The following is a 13,649-nucleotide window of genomic DNA, read 5'->3' as shown; positions in this document are numbered from 1 at the left end:
ATACCCCAAATCAGTTTTCCTTCATTAAATACAAGGCACTTGGAAATATGAATGGAAGCTCTACTTAGAACAGCATCAAAGTGATGGGATATCCAAGAAAACACCTTAAATGTGTATGTTCTATGGGCTCCCAACCCTTGGGATCTAATGCCTGAAGATTTGAGGTGGAATTGATGTAATAATAATGGAAATAAACTATACAACAAGTATAATGCACCTGAACCATCTGGAAACCACCACCCCGCACCTGCGGAAAAACTGTCTTCTACAAAACCAGTCCCTGGTGCCAGAAAGATTGGAGACCACTGAATGAAGCCTTGAGAACATTAAGAAGGCATGTAACCGACAACCTGAATAAAAATACAGACATGCTGTACTTGAATGGAAACACTCAGTATGCTAAATACATAAACTGTTACTATGTCAATCTAATGGAGAAGGCAGTGGCACCCCACTCCAGTCCTCTTGCCTGGAAAATCCCATGGACAGAGGAGCCTGGTAGGCTGCAGCGACCCCTGGTAGGGTCGCTAAGAGTCGGACACGACTGAGCGACTTCACTTTCACTTTTCACTCTCATGCATTGGAGGAGGAAATAGCAACCCACTCCAGTGTTCTTGCCTGGAGAATCCCAGGGACGGGGCACCCTGGTGGGCTGCCGTCTATGGGGTCGCACAGAGTTGGACACGACTGAAGCGACTCAGCAGCAGCAGCGGCATATTAATCTAAACATTTAAGTAATACCAATAAGTAATCTTCACTGATGGCTTAAGTGATAAAGAATCTGCCTGGAATACAGGAGAGTCAGGTTCAATCTCTGGGTCAGGAAGAACCACTGGAGAAGGAAACAGCAATCCACTCCAGTATTCTTGCCTAAAAATTTCCATAAACGGAGGAGTCTGGTGGACTGCAGTCCATGGGGTTGCAAAAGAGCTGGACATGACTGAGTGCAGATGCAGACTAGACCAGAATAAATAATCAATGGGAATTTTAGGAAAATAATATAAATTGATCTTGAAATTCATATGAAAATAAAAATAAGTGAAAAAAACTTAATGAAGTAGGACTACCTCCATTAAATAATAATATGTATTAGAAAGCTATAAAAATTAAAACACTTCAGTATTAGTCTAAACTACATAGAAAGTTCAAAAATACCAGAACATAGAGAGGCTTTCAGAATATAATCAGGATAGCATTTAAAACCAGTGAGAAAAAGAGAGATTATGCAATAATTAATGTTGGACAACAAGGTAGCCATGTAGAGTTCAATAATATTGATACTGTAGTAGACATTACGAGGTCAGTAATACAGTAAGTTCCCTGAAGATTATACAAATGAGTTCTGTTTCAGCTTAGGTACCCAACTAACACAATTGTCTATATAGTTCTGTACTGTAACAGGTTTATAATAATTTTCACACAAATAATACATAAAAAACAAACACAAGAATAAAGAAAACATGTTTAACTTTTATAGTACAGTGCCTTGCAAAGTACAACAGCTGGCACACAGGGGCTGACACTGAGCGACAGGCAGGAAGAGTTTCTGCCCAGAGGAGGGGGAGGAGGCGGGAGATGGTGGAGCTGAGAGATCAGCAGCAACAGGATGTGAAGCAAGCTGGGGTTTCACTCACACCTGACGCTGACGACATAGGTTCTGCTGGATCCAATTGCATCTACCCCTTTGAAACAATGATCCAGTGATATCGAGGTAGCAGCTCTTGTTTTCGTCTTGTCATAGATGTCACAGTTAGCGGTGGACTGCATTCTCAATGGCTGCCGCAACCTTTGTGTATTGTTCTAAGTTTGGGTCCTGTGTCACAAAATCTAACAATGCTTCTCAAATAAAGAAAATCCCCTTGCCATTTCCTGTACCATGAATCTCTTCAGTGCTTCAGTTACTTCTCCCTCTTGTCTCTCTTCTTCCCTTCTCTGGGGTCCAGTTCCATCAGGTCTTCATTCGTAAGCTCCTCACATTGCACAAGGAGTTCAGTGAAGCTGTCTTCTTGGAGGTCTAGCTCCAGCTTCTCACTGGAGGTCAGTAAGCTACTGAAGACTTCTTCAGACTCCTCGTCAATCTTTGCAAATCCATGAACTCATGAACAAGCTGTGGGCAAAGGTTCTTACAAACTCCAGTCATGGTGATGGCCATAACCTCACTCCAAGCAAAGCCAATGTTTTTCATAGTCTTGTAGATGTTATAGTCCTTCCAAAATTGTTGCAAGGCTATTCCTGATCTGTCACTCACCTTTACTGACTGATGAAAAGTGTGACATAAATAATATTTATCAAAAGTCACTATAATTTCCTGGCCCATAGGTTGGCTGAGCAATATAGCATTGGGTGTTAGATGTACTACCTTGACACTGGGATGAAAGTGAGCCATGTGTAGGGAGTGTGGCCCATTTGTCAAGCAGCAAAAGAATGTTGAATAGGATGCTCTATTCCAAGCAATATTTCTCTATCTCTGGGATAAAGTGGTGGAAAAACCAGTCTTGGAAAATGGCCTATGTAACTGAGGCTTTGGGGTTACTCTCCCACACAATAGGAAAATAGCCCATGGCTATATTTTTAAGGGTTCTTGGGTTCTCTGAATGATTAACTAAGACAGGCTTCAGTTTTACATTGCCAGAAGTGCTGCCACCAAACAGCAGATTGACCCTATCCTTTGCTTCATACCCTCCCATCAACTTTTCCTCCTTACTGATATAGAATAACTTTGCGCTGGCATCCTCTTTCAGTACAGTCTTGTCTCACCACATTAAAAATATGCTTGGGTAAATACATGCCTTCATCAAAAATTTCCTGAAGCATTTCAGGAAATTCCCAGGCAGCTACCATATCTGCACCTGCTGCCTTGCCACTTACTTTTATATAATGAAGTTTGGCTCTAGCCTGGAACTGATGAAACCTACATGGCTCGTATTAAAAGATGCACAGTCTGATTCTTCACCATGCTTCTTCTTCAAGTCTTTGTAAAGGCTTTTCGCTTTCTCTTGAATCAGCATTAAGCTGAACAATACTCACCAGTGACGCTGATTCTGCCTCCACACACTGAGAAGCTTCTCCATCTCCTCCACCCTTCTCCATCTCCTCCATCCTTTTCCATGATTCTTCAGTATGATTTCTGACATAATCAGCATGGAAAACTTCACACACTCCATGATTTTGTCCCTGTTCTTTAGAATCATGCCAATGGTTGAAAGATTTATGTTATAAGAACAAGTAAAGCCTACCATCTTTTTGCCTCACTTCAATCTCTCAATTATTTTCACTTTTTTATATTATTTTTATTGAGGGATAATTGTTTTACAGAATTTTGCTGTTTTCTGTCAAACCTCAACATGAATCACCATAGGTACACATATTGCTTAGCAGTACCACTTATATCACCGCTGTTTTTATGCTTGCTTCTGGACATCCTGGGCTTGAAATCAAGATACTGTACTACTATGTTGTATACAGTACTGCAAAGTAGACGAAAGCACAACCACTTGTACAGGATGCATGCACGTGATGTTTTGTGTGAGACGCATGAACTAACTTACGTGATTGGACATGCCAACACAAGGTCAGATCTTTGAAAGTCAGTAACCTGAAAGTTTGTACACAGCGGACTTACCGTATTTGGTCTTCCTTTCTTCTCTGGGAATATTGGAAACTATATTGCCCAGTCCCCATGCAGTTGAGCTGGACCATGTGACTAGATCTGGCCAATGAAATGTGAGTAGAGGGAATATGGGTCACTTCTGGGCTGACCCACTGAAAAGTCTCCATTGTTTCCACAGCTGCTTCTCATCTCCTTACCCAGAAAAAGCAAAGGCCTTCTGTTGAGATGGCAGAGCTCAAAATAGAAGAAGCCTATATTGCTGAGGGTAGTTTGGAAGGTTTCCGACCTCCAGCAAACAGAGGAAGTAAGAAATTTCTGATGTGCTATTCCACTGACATTGAGCAGTTGTTTGTTTTCAGGGCTACCTTAGCCTATCCTGACTAATGAAGATCCCTTTGTCACTGAAATAAAATAAGGTCCAGATGGCTTAAAGGCACAATCATAAAAAATTAAAACATAAAAAAAATCAGAAGAAATCACAAAATTTTCTTTATTATTTTAGAATGGATGACTCTTACAAGTAGCACTCCAAATTGGAAACTCATAAAGAACATGATTAACAAATATGATGACCAAAAAAATCTGGAAAGCAAAAATTCCACAAAATCAAATTAAAAAGTTGGAAATAACACATGACAGACTGCTCTTAACATATCAAAATACAAAGCAATTTTTAAAAAAGTAAATAATCCACTGGAAAATGGGCAAAGGTTCAGTTCAGTTCAGTCACTCAGTCATGTCCAACTATTTGCGACCCCATGGACTGCAGCACGCCAGGCTTCCCTGTCCATCACCAACTCCAGGAACTTACTCAAACTCATGTCCATAGAGTTGACCAAAGGTTATAGGAAGAAATAAAAATATACTGCAGAGAAGAAAAAGTTCTTCACTCATCATGGGAGAAACACAAATTTAAATAATAAAGAGCTATCAGTGTTTCATCTATCATATTTACAAAAATCAAAAAAGGTTAGTAAAACACTATTAACAATGTAAATAAATAGGCAATTTGAATGTTACTGATGGAAGTATAAATTGATTCAAAAGTAAATTGGTAATATGTTTTATAATTTAAAATACAGGTGGATACAAGAATTTTAGTTGTAGGAAATTCAAATGTACCCATATTATATCCCAACATATATTTAATAAATCCATATTGAAGCATTATTTGGCGCAGCAAACACTTAGAAATAATAAAATACTTATTAAGAAGTAACTCAAAAAATAAACGCTGGTGCATCTATAAAATAAAATAGAGTTTCTAATGAAGTAGATATATGGCATAATTTCTGAGACATATTGTTGGAGTTTAACATTTGATAGTATGCCATCATTTATATAGAGTTTAATGTTTTTAATTGGGCCAGTAGATGCATAGATTTCCTGGGCAGTGGGGTGTGGGGCGGGGGTGGGGGGAGCACTGGTGGGAAGGAAATAAGTATGAACTGTTGCTTCTGGGAAGGGAGCAGAAGAAATAAGGTAGAATGTATACTTTTTAATGAAACCTTTAACATTGTTAGAATTTATTTTTTTTAGTTAGATGCATGTATTGCTTTTTTTCCAAAAATAAAAACAATTTAAATACATTAAGCTAGACCAATTCTACTGTGATTCAAATGACTAATATAATTTGAATGCTCACATCTCAAAGGTTATAAATGGTAAGAATGGTTATGTTCCTGGTGATCACTGTTAAGAAAAATTCTGACTCAAATAAACAGGTCACAGACACTTGCTACTCCTATTATTCTTTGAAAGGAAAACTGAGTCAACCTGGAACATCATTTTAACAGTTAGAAAGGGAAACTGACAGCTCTCACCTTCCTTAGATGAAAATCCAATCAGAAAATGTGACATTTTCACCCACATAATGCAGCTCCAGTACTTCCCTGGGCCACCAGAAGCAAAAGGGCATGTAAAAAAGACTTTATGTAAGATTTGTATTCCATAAAATTGACAGACTTAAAAAGCACAGGGCAGATGCAGCATTAATCTGCTCCCACGTGTTTTATGGCTATTTAAAGGGCCTGCCAACATGAATAATGCGCAGGAGTTATTTTTACATAAAACGCGCTCAAAAATTATAGAACGGACAACTCGAGGACGGCATAGTTTTCTAAAAGTCAAAATTATAAGGCAGAAAACCACACATGTTCTCATGTTTTTATTTCTTGGATCTCGTGGTTAAATTTACAAGATGTCAATATCAATTGCTTATCTGATAATGATTTTGTTTTCGATTCCTAGGGATTAAAAAAATAAAATTAAAAATTAAACATTTTTAAATTAGCAAAGTCATGTCATAACTACATAAAATACATAAAACAAACAAGAATTGCCTAAGGGCAAAAAATTTTTCTATGAGAAGTTTAGAGTAAAGGAGAGAATAGTATTGAGTGCAAAATTCAGCAGACATATGGGTTGATAAAAAAAATTATAACTTCCTTTTGTTTTGTTGTCATTTTGAACTAATATTTCACTTTTCCCTTGTAGAATCCGAATTTAAAGTACTCCAGTATACATAACAGTCCAACTGAACAGTGAAATAGAATATAGTCCAGAAATAGGCTCAGGCACATGTCAAAAGATTACATTAATATATGAAAAGAGTAGAACCTCAACTCACTAGGACAAAAGTTAGACAGCTAAATAAATCGTGTAAAACATGGCCTTTACAATAAATGGCGTTGGCACAAGTGCACAACAAGGTGAAAAAAGATACAACTGGACTCTTAAATGGCATTGAAACACCTTGACACCAGATCAAGGCAAAACATGGACTTAAGGAAATAGTGCGGTATGGCAGTTCTATTTCCAGTTTTTTAAGGAATCTCCACACTTTTCTCATAGTGGCTGTACCAGTTTGCATTCCCACAAACAGTGTAAAGGATTCTGAGAATAGCATTGAAACGTGTATTACCATATGTGAAACAGATGACCAGTGCAAGTTTGATGCATGAAACAGGGCTCTCAAAGCTGGTGCTCTGGGACAACCCAGAGGGATGGGGTGGGAGGGAGGGGGGTTCAGGATGGGGACCCATGTGCATCCGTGGTTGATTCATGTCGAAGCATGGCAAAACCCACCACAATATTGTAAAGTAATTAGCCTCCAATTAAAATAAATTACTTAATTTAAAATTTAAAAAACAGTGTTTTGACAAAAGGATATCAAGCTGGAAGAAGATAAAACTGGATCCATACCTCAAAAAATACAATATAAAATATTTCTAGATGCTCCAAGATCTAAGTGTAAAAACACGAAACCATACTAGGAGAAAACTACAGGTGAATGTTTTTGGATACAGAAAAAGACTTTCTGTGACTCAAAATCCAAAAGCAATAAAATAAAAATTTAACAAGTTGACTCCATAAAAATAACAAGTGAAGACTTACTTGCATGGCAAAAAAATCATAAGCAATTTCAAAAGGCAAAAGACAAAGCAGGAGAACATTTTTGCAGCTTTATGATAGATAGAGGTAACTATCTTAAAGAACTGCAAAAAAAAAAAAAAACAAACTAAGGAGGCTAAACGAGCAGGTAGAAAAATGCAAAATAGATGAACAGAAGTTGACAGAAAAAATAAATATGGTTCTTAAACATATGAAAGAATGCTTAATTTCAAGCAGAGTAAGAAAAATACAAGTTAAAACTGTATTAATAACATATCAAACTGACAAAAATATAAAACTTAACAAAATACGTTGTGTTAAGGCTGAGGGTAAGGGGGGGAAGATATCCTTATACATTACAGGGGGGATAAAAGCAAATGAAACACAGTCAAAATCCTATGAAGGAGATCTTAGCAAAATAATCAATCCTAGGAATTTATCCTGAAAGGAAACCTCTGCATATGTATGGCAAGACATACAGAAAGTTTTGGGGGCTTGTTGGTTTTGTTTTTGAAATTGCAGCTTCACACAGTAAACTATTGGCAACAACCTACATGATCATCCACAGAAGACCAGCTGAATAAACTACAGTGCACCACGCAGTGGGGTACTACACTGTTGAACAAAGGAATGAGAAAGATCCCAGGACCAGCACAGAGTGCCCTCCTTGCTTGTACACCAGGGGGTGTGGGTACCCACAGGGTGCCCTTAGGAAACAGAACTGCCACTGTGAGAAAAAAGACACACGCACGTGGAAGGAGAGAAAATGAAGAACTCCATGATAACAGGCGTGATCAGATGTATTTGAACAAGTAAGTCCATTGCTAGGACTACAATTTAAGGAAATAACAATAAAGACACAAAATAATAGATGTTTGTTTCAGAGTTATTTATAACAGAAATAAAATGGAAATTGTGCAATTATTACATAGTGAATTGACGGTAAATATTTTACATTTCAGTGGATTATTATTCAGCCATAAAAGTGATAAGTATGAAAAGTATTTAGCACCGTGGCTGTACTTACCTTGTCATGTTAAATAAAAGAACTTTACTATGTCATGTATGCAAATGCATAGATGAACAGAGCGTGATCTTTTGGAAGATAAACACGTGATTGGGTTTTTCTTTTTACATATTTGGAATTATTCAAGCTTTAAGGTAACTTAGGTTTTTGTTTTTTTTTAATACAATTTTTTAATAGCTTCAATGTTGCCAAAATTGAAGACAGAATCTCCTTCCATCACTCTCTCTAGCTTGTTCTTAAATTATTCTTTATGCAAGTTCTCATTGTTGGTGACTGAGTCTTTATTAAGGCAATAATTTAGAACTGGCCCCTAAAATAATTGGCTTTCTCTCCTCACTCAGAGCCAAGAGGATTTATTTAGAGTCAAGGCAGCATAATTCTAGTGTTTCAGTGTAGTGCTAGAATTAATGGCGCATGAATTTTTTGCCTCATGCAACTAATAGCAACAAATTCTATTAAAGCAATATGTTTTATTATGATTAAAGAAAATACTGTGATGGACTTTGATTCACCACTGTCTGCATTTCTGCCCTTGAGCTAATCAGACCACACCTTATTCATTGTGGCAAAGATACCATCAACATAAGCCAAGTAACAGCCCTGAACTTCCTGCACCTCCCTGCCTCCTAGACTGCATCGTTTTGATGCATTATTTATCATCTAACATCTTGTTGCCAGATAAGCTAGCTCAGTTTACAAAGGCAAGGCCTGGTTCAGCACAACATATTACTTTACTCTCGCAACTTCATAGTTTCTCAATTCATAATCTCAAATTGGGCACAGATATTGCTAAATTAAAACCAAAACATTTTAAAATCTAATTAAAAGAAGCTTGATAAATTACTCAGTTCTTGGAGCGTTTCTGAAAATTTAGCTAAATAATATAGGGTAATGTAGCAAAGCTAAGTATCAGTCAAAACATGTACAGAACAGACAATCAATCTATATGATTTCTTATAATTTATGCACTAGAATAATAATTTATTTTGCTTTTTTCATGGAAAAAATAAGAGATCTTTTTGTACATCTCCACTATGCTCTACAGTATCCTTCAAACAAATTATGTGACTAAGAATTATCAACTAGAAACATGAAATTTTGAGCAGCTAGCCATAAAATCAGATATCCAATCTAGCTTGCTATTATTGACACAATTTATTCTTTAACATACTTTCCCAAATATCTGTCAATCATTAATTCATGAAATGTCTCACGCAATCATCTTTCTTGATGTTTTAAGAACTTTCTCTCTTTCAATATTGGGCACTGATAATTTATTTGAAATCATCACTAACTATTAAAATATGTAAAGAAGTTTTCTTTCATTGTTCAGCTATTCCACATTCTTAGGTGTATGTGTGAGACAAACTAACATGAGATGTTAATTTTACTTAATTTTTATCTAGTATCCATATTTGTAAGCATAAATATGTAGACAGTGACTTCTAGAGAATCTTCAATCTTCAAATAAAATGACATGGGTGGAACTAGATTAATATAGAAGTGTGTTTTCAGTACAGTTCACTTCAGTCGCTCAGTTGTGTATGACTATTTGTGACCCCCAAGGACTGCAGCATGCCAGGCCTCCCTGTCCATCACCAACTACCAGAGCTTACTCAAATTCATGTCCATGGGGTCAGTGATGCCATCCAACCATCTCATCCTCTGACATCCCCTTCTCCTCCTGCCTTCAATCTTTCCCAAAATCAAGGTCCTTTCAAATGAGTTATTTCTTCGAGTCAGGTGCCAAAGGATTGGAATTTCAGCTTCAGCATCAGTCCTTCCAGTGAATATTCATGACTGATTTCCTTTAGGGTGGACTGGTTAGATCTCCTTGCAGTCCAAGGGACTCTCAAGAGTCTTCAACACCACAGTTCAAAAGCATCAATTCTTTGGCACTCAGCTTTCTTTATAGTCCAACTTTCACATCCATAAATGACTACTGGAAAAACCATAGCTTTGACGTGACAGACCTTTGTTGGCAAAGTGATATCTCTATTTTTAATATGTTGTCTAGGTTAGTCATAGCTTTTCTTCCAAGGAGCAAATGTCTTTTAATTTCATGGCTGCAGGCACCATCTGCACTGATTTTGGAGCTCCCCAAAATAAAGTCTGTCACTGTTTCCATTGTTTCCCCATCTATTTGCCATTAAGTGATGGGAACAGATTCCGTGATCTTAGTTTTCTGAATGTTGAGTTTTAAGTCGATTTTTCCATTCTCCTCTTTCACTTTCATCAAGAAGCTCTTTAGTTCTTCTTTGCTTTCTGCCATATGGGTGGTGTGTCTGCATATCTGAGGTTATTGATATTTTTCTCAGTAATCTTAATTCCAGCTTATGATTGATCCAGCCTAGCGTTTCTCATGATGTAAGAGAAACGTTTCTCTGCATATAAGTTAAATAAGCAGGGTGACAATATACAGCTTTGTTGTACTCCTTTCCCAATTTGGAACCAGTCTATTGTTCCATGTTCATTTCTAACTGTTGCTTCCTGACCTGCATACAGGTTTCTTAAGAGGCAGGTCAGGTTATTCCCATCTCTTAAAGAATTTTCCACAGTTTGAGGTAATCCACACAGTCAAAGACATTGGCATAGTCAGTAAAGCAGAAGTAGATGTTTTTCTGTAATTCTCTTGCTTTTTTGATGATCCAACGGATGGTGGCAATATAATCTCCAGTTCCTCTGCCTTTTCTAAATCCAGCTTGAACATCTGGAAGTTCACAGTTCACATACTGTTGAAGCCTAGCTTGAGGAATTTTGAGCATTACTTTGCTAGCGTGTGAGATGAGTGCAATTGTGCGGTAGTTTGAACATTATTTGGCATTGCCTTTCTTTGGGATTGGAAAGAAATATGACCTTTCCAGTCCTGAGGCCATGGCTGAACTTTCCAAATTTGTTGGCATATTGAGTGCATCACTTTCACAGCATCATCTTTTAGGATTTGAAATAGTTCAGCTGGAATTCCATCACCTTCTCTGCTGCTGCTGCTGCTAAGTCGCTTCAGTCATGTCCGACTCTGTGTGACCCCATAGACGGCAGCCCACCAGGCTCCCCAGTCGCTGGGATTCTCCAGGCAAGAACACTGGAGTGGGTTGCCATTTCCTCCTCCAATGCATGAGAGTGAAAAGTGAAAGTGAAGTCGTTCAGTCATGTCCGACTCCTAGGGACCCCATGGACCACAGCCTACCTGGCTTCTCCATCCATGGGATTTTCCAGGCAAGAATATTGGAGCGGGGTGCCATTGCCTTCTCCATCACCTTCTCTAGCTTTGTTGATAGTGATGCTCTCTAAGGCCCACTTGACTTCAGATTCCAGGATGTCTGGCTCTAGGTGAGCATTCATACCATCGTGATTATCTGGGTAGTGAAGATCTTTTTTGTATAGTTCTTCTGTGTATTCTTGCCACATCTTCTTATTATCTTCTGCTTCTGTTAGGTCCATACCATTTCTGTCCTTTATTATGCCCATTTTGCATGAAATGTTCCCTTGGTATCTCTAATTTTCTTGAAGAGATCTCTAGTCTTGCCCATTCTATTGTTTTCCTCTATTTCTTTGTACTGATCACTGAGGAAGGCTTTCTTATCTCTCCTTGCTATTCTTTGGAACTCTGTATTCAAATTGGAATATATTTCCTTTTATCCTTTGCTTTTCACTTCTCTTCTTTCCACAGCTATTTGTATTGAACTCCTTATTGCCAAACTCAGACTTATATTGAAGAAAATAGGGACAACCACTAGACCATTCATGTAGGACCTAAATCAAATCCCTTATGATTATACAGTGGAAGTGTTTTCAGAGTCTTCAATAAAAATAAACTTCTTTCAATTCCTATTTTAGAGAGCAAGGATTTGCCTATGGCAAAGATAATCATTTTAATTGAAGAATAATAATCATAATGATTGAAGAAATTAGGGAAAACCACTAGACCATTCAGGTTTGATCTAAATCAAATTCCTTACGTTGATACAGTGGAAGTGACAAATAGATTTAAGGGATTTGATCTGATAGACAGAGTACCCAAAGAACTATGGACAGAGGTTCATGACATTGAATAGGAGAGGCAGTGATCAAGACAATCCCCAAGAAGAAGAAATGCAAAATGTCTGTCTGAGGAGGCCTTACAAATAGCTGAGAACGGAAGAGAAGAGAACATTAAAGGAGAAAAGGAAAGATATACCCACTTGAATGAAGAGTTCCAAAGAATAGTAAGGAGAGATAAGACAGTCTTTCCCCCGCCAATTAATGCAAAGAAATAGAGGGAAACAATGGAACAGGAAAGACCAGCGATCTCTCAAAGAAAACTACAGATACCAAGGGAATATTTCATGCAAAGATGGGTGCAATAGAGGACAGAAACGGTATGGACCTAACAGAAGAAGATATTAAGAAGAGGTGGCAAGAATACACAGAAGAACGAAACAAAAAAGATCTTCATGACCCAGATAACCACAATGGTGCGATCACTCACCTTGAGCAAGACATCCTGAAATATGAAGTGAAGTGGGTCTTAAGAAGCATCAGTACAAACAAAGCTAGAGGAGGTGATGGATTCCAGTTGAGCTATTTCAAATCCTAAAAGATGATGCTGTGAAAGTGCTGCACTCAATATGCCAACAAATTTGGAAAACTCAGCCATGGCCTCATGACTGGAAAAGGTCAGTTTTCATTCCAATCCCAAAGAAAGGCAATGCCAAAGAATGCTAACACTACCACACAACTGCACTCATCTCACACACTAGCAAAGTAATGCTCATAATTCTCCAAGCCAGGATTCAACAGTAAGTCATCCGTGAACTTTCAGATGTTCAAGCTGTATTTAGAAAAGGCAGAGAAACCAGAGATCAAATTGCCACATCCGCTGGATCATTGCAAAAGCAAGAGAGGTCTAGAAAATCATCTACTTCTACTTTATTGACTATGCCAAAGCCTTTGTCTGTGTGGATCACAACAAACTGGAAAATTCTTCAAGAGATGGGAACAGGAAACCACCTGACCTGCCTCCTGAGAAATCTGTATGCAGGTCAGGAAGCAACAGTTAAAACTGGACATGGAACAGCAGACGGGCTCCAAATTGGGAAAGAAGTACATCAATACTGTATATTGCCACCCTGCTTATTTAACCTATATGCGGACTACATCATATGAAATGCTGAGCTGGATCAATCACAAGCTGAAATCAAGATTGCTGGGAGAAATATCAATAACCTCAGATTCACAGATGACACCACCTTTATTGCAGAAAGGAAAGAAGAACTAAATAGACTCGATGAAAGTGAAAGAGGAGATTGAAAAAGTTAGCTTAAAACTAAACTTTCAGAAAACTAAGATCATGGCATCCAGGCCGACATTTTTACTCATAACAACTGCTAGTATCCCAGAACCCACGTGGAGAAATACGGTCCTATTTTTTTTTTTTTTAATTTTCTGTCTAAGAAAAAATAAAATACATAATCTTCACAAAGTTACATCTATCCATTCACGGCCAACAGTGATCAACAAGTTCTTCCAACTCCACTGGTCTTCTTAAAATCTGTAAAGCTTGGATGCAACTTACAGTATCAGGAAACACCTGGATGCTAAAACACGAAACGGCACTGAGAAGATGTGCTGGTGTGAGAA

At 37.9% G+C, this 13,649-nt stretch overlaps 1 protein-coding gene and 1 long non-coding RNA gene across 3 annotated transcripts in view; both read right to left on the bottom strand.

Annotated features, from left to right (window-relative positions):
* The window catches only part of PLCB1 (phospholipase C beta 1), an 857,274-nt gene that overhangs the window by 548,641 nt on the left and 294,984 nt on the right, over nucleotides 1-13,649 (bottom strand). The window lies entirely within an intron of this gene.
* LOC132657599 (uncharacterized) lies at nucleotides 1,453-13,533 on the bottom strand. Its single transcript, XR_009596004.1, has 2 exons — nucleotides 5,434-13,533; nucleotides 1,453-4,475 (listed from the first exon to the last, which is right to left on the bottom strand). It is a non-coding gene; the product is annotated as an uncharacterized LOC132657599 (long non-coding RNA).

This window comes from Ovis aries, chromosome 13 (genome assembly GCF_016772045.2).
Source record: "Ovis aries strain OAR_USU_Benz2616 breed Rambouillet chromosome 13, ARS-UI_Ramb_v3.0, whole genome shotgun sequence".
NCBI lineage: Eukaryota > Metazoa > Chordata > Mammalia > Artiodactyla > Bovidae > Ovis > Ovis aries.
Note: the sequence above shows the minus strand (reverse complement) of the source record. Positions and strands in the feature narration are given on the sequence as shown.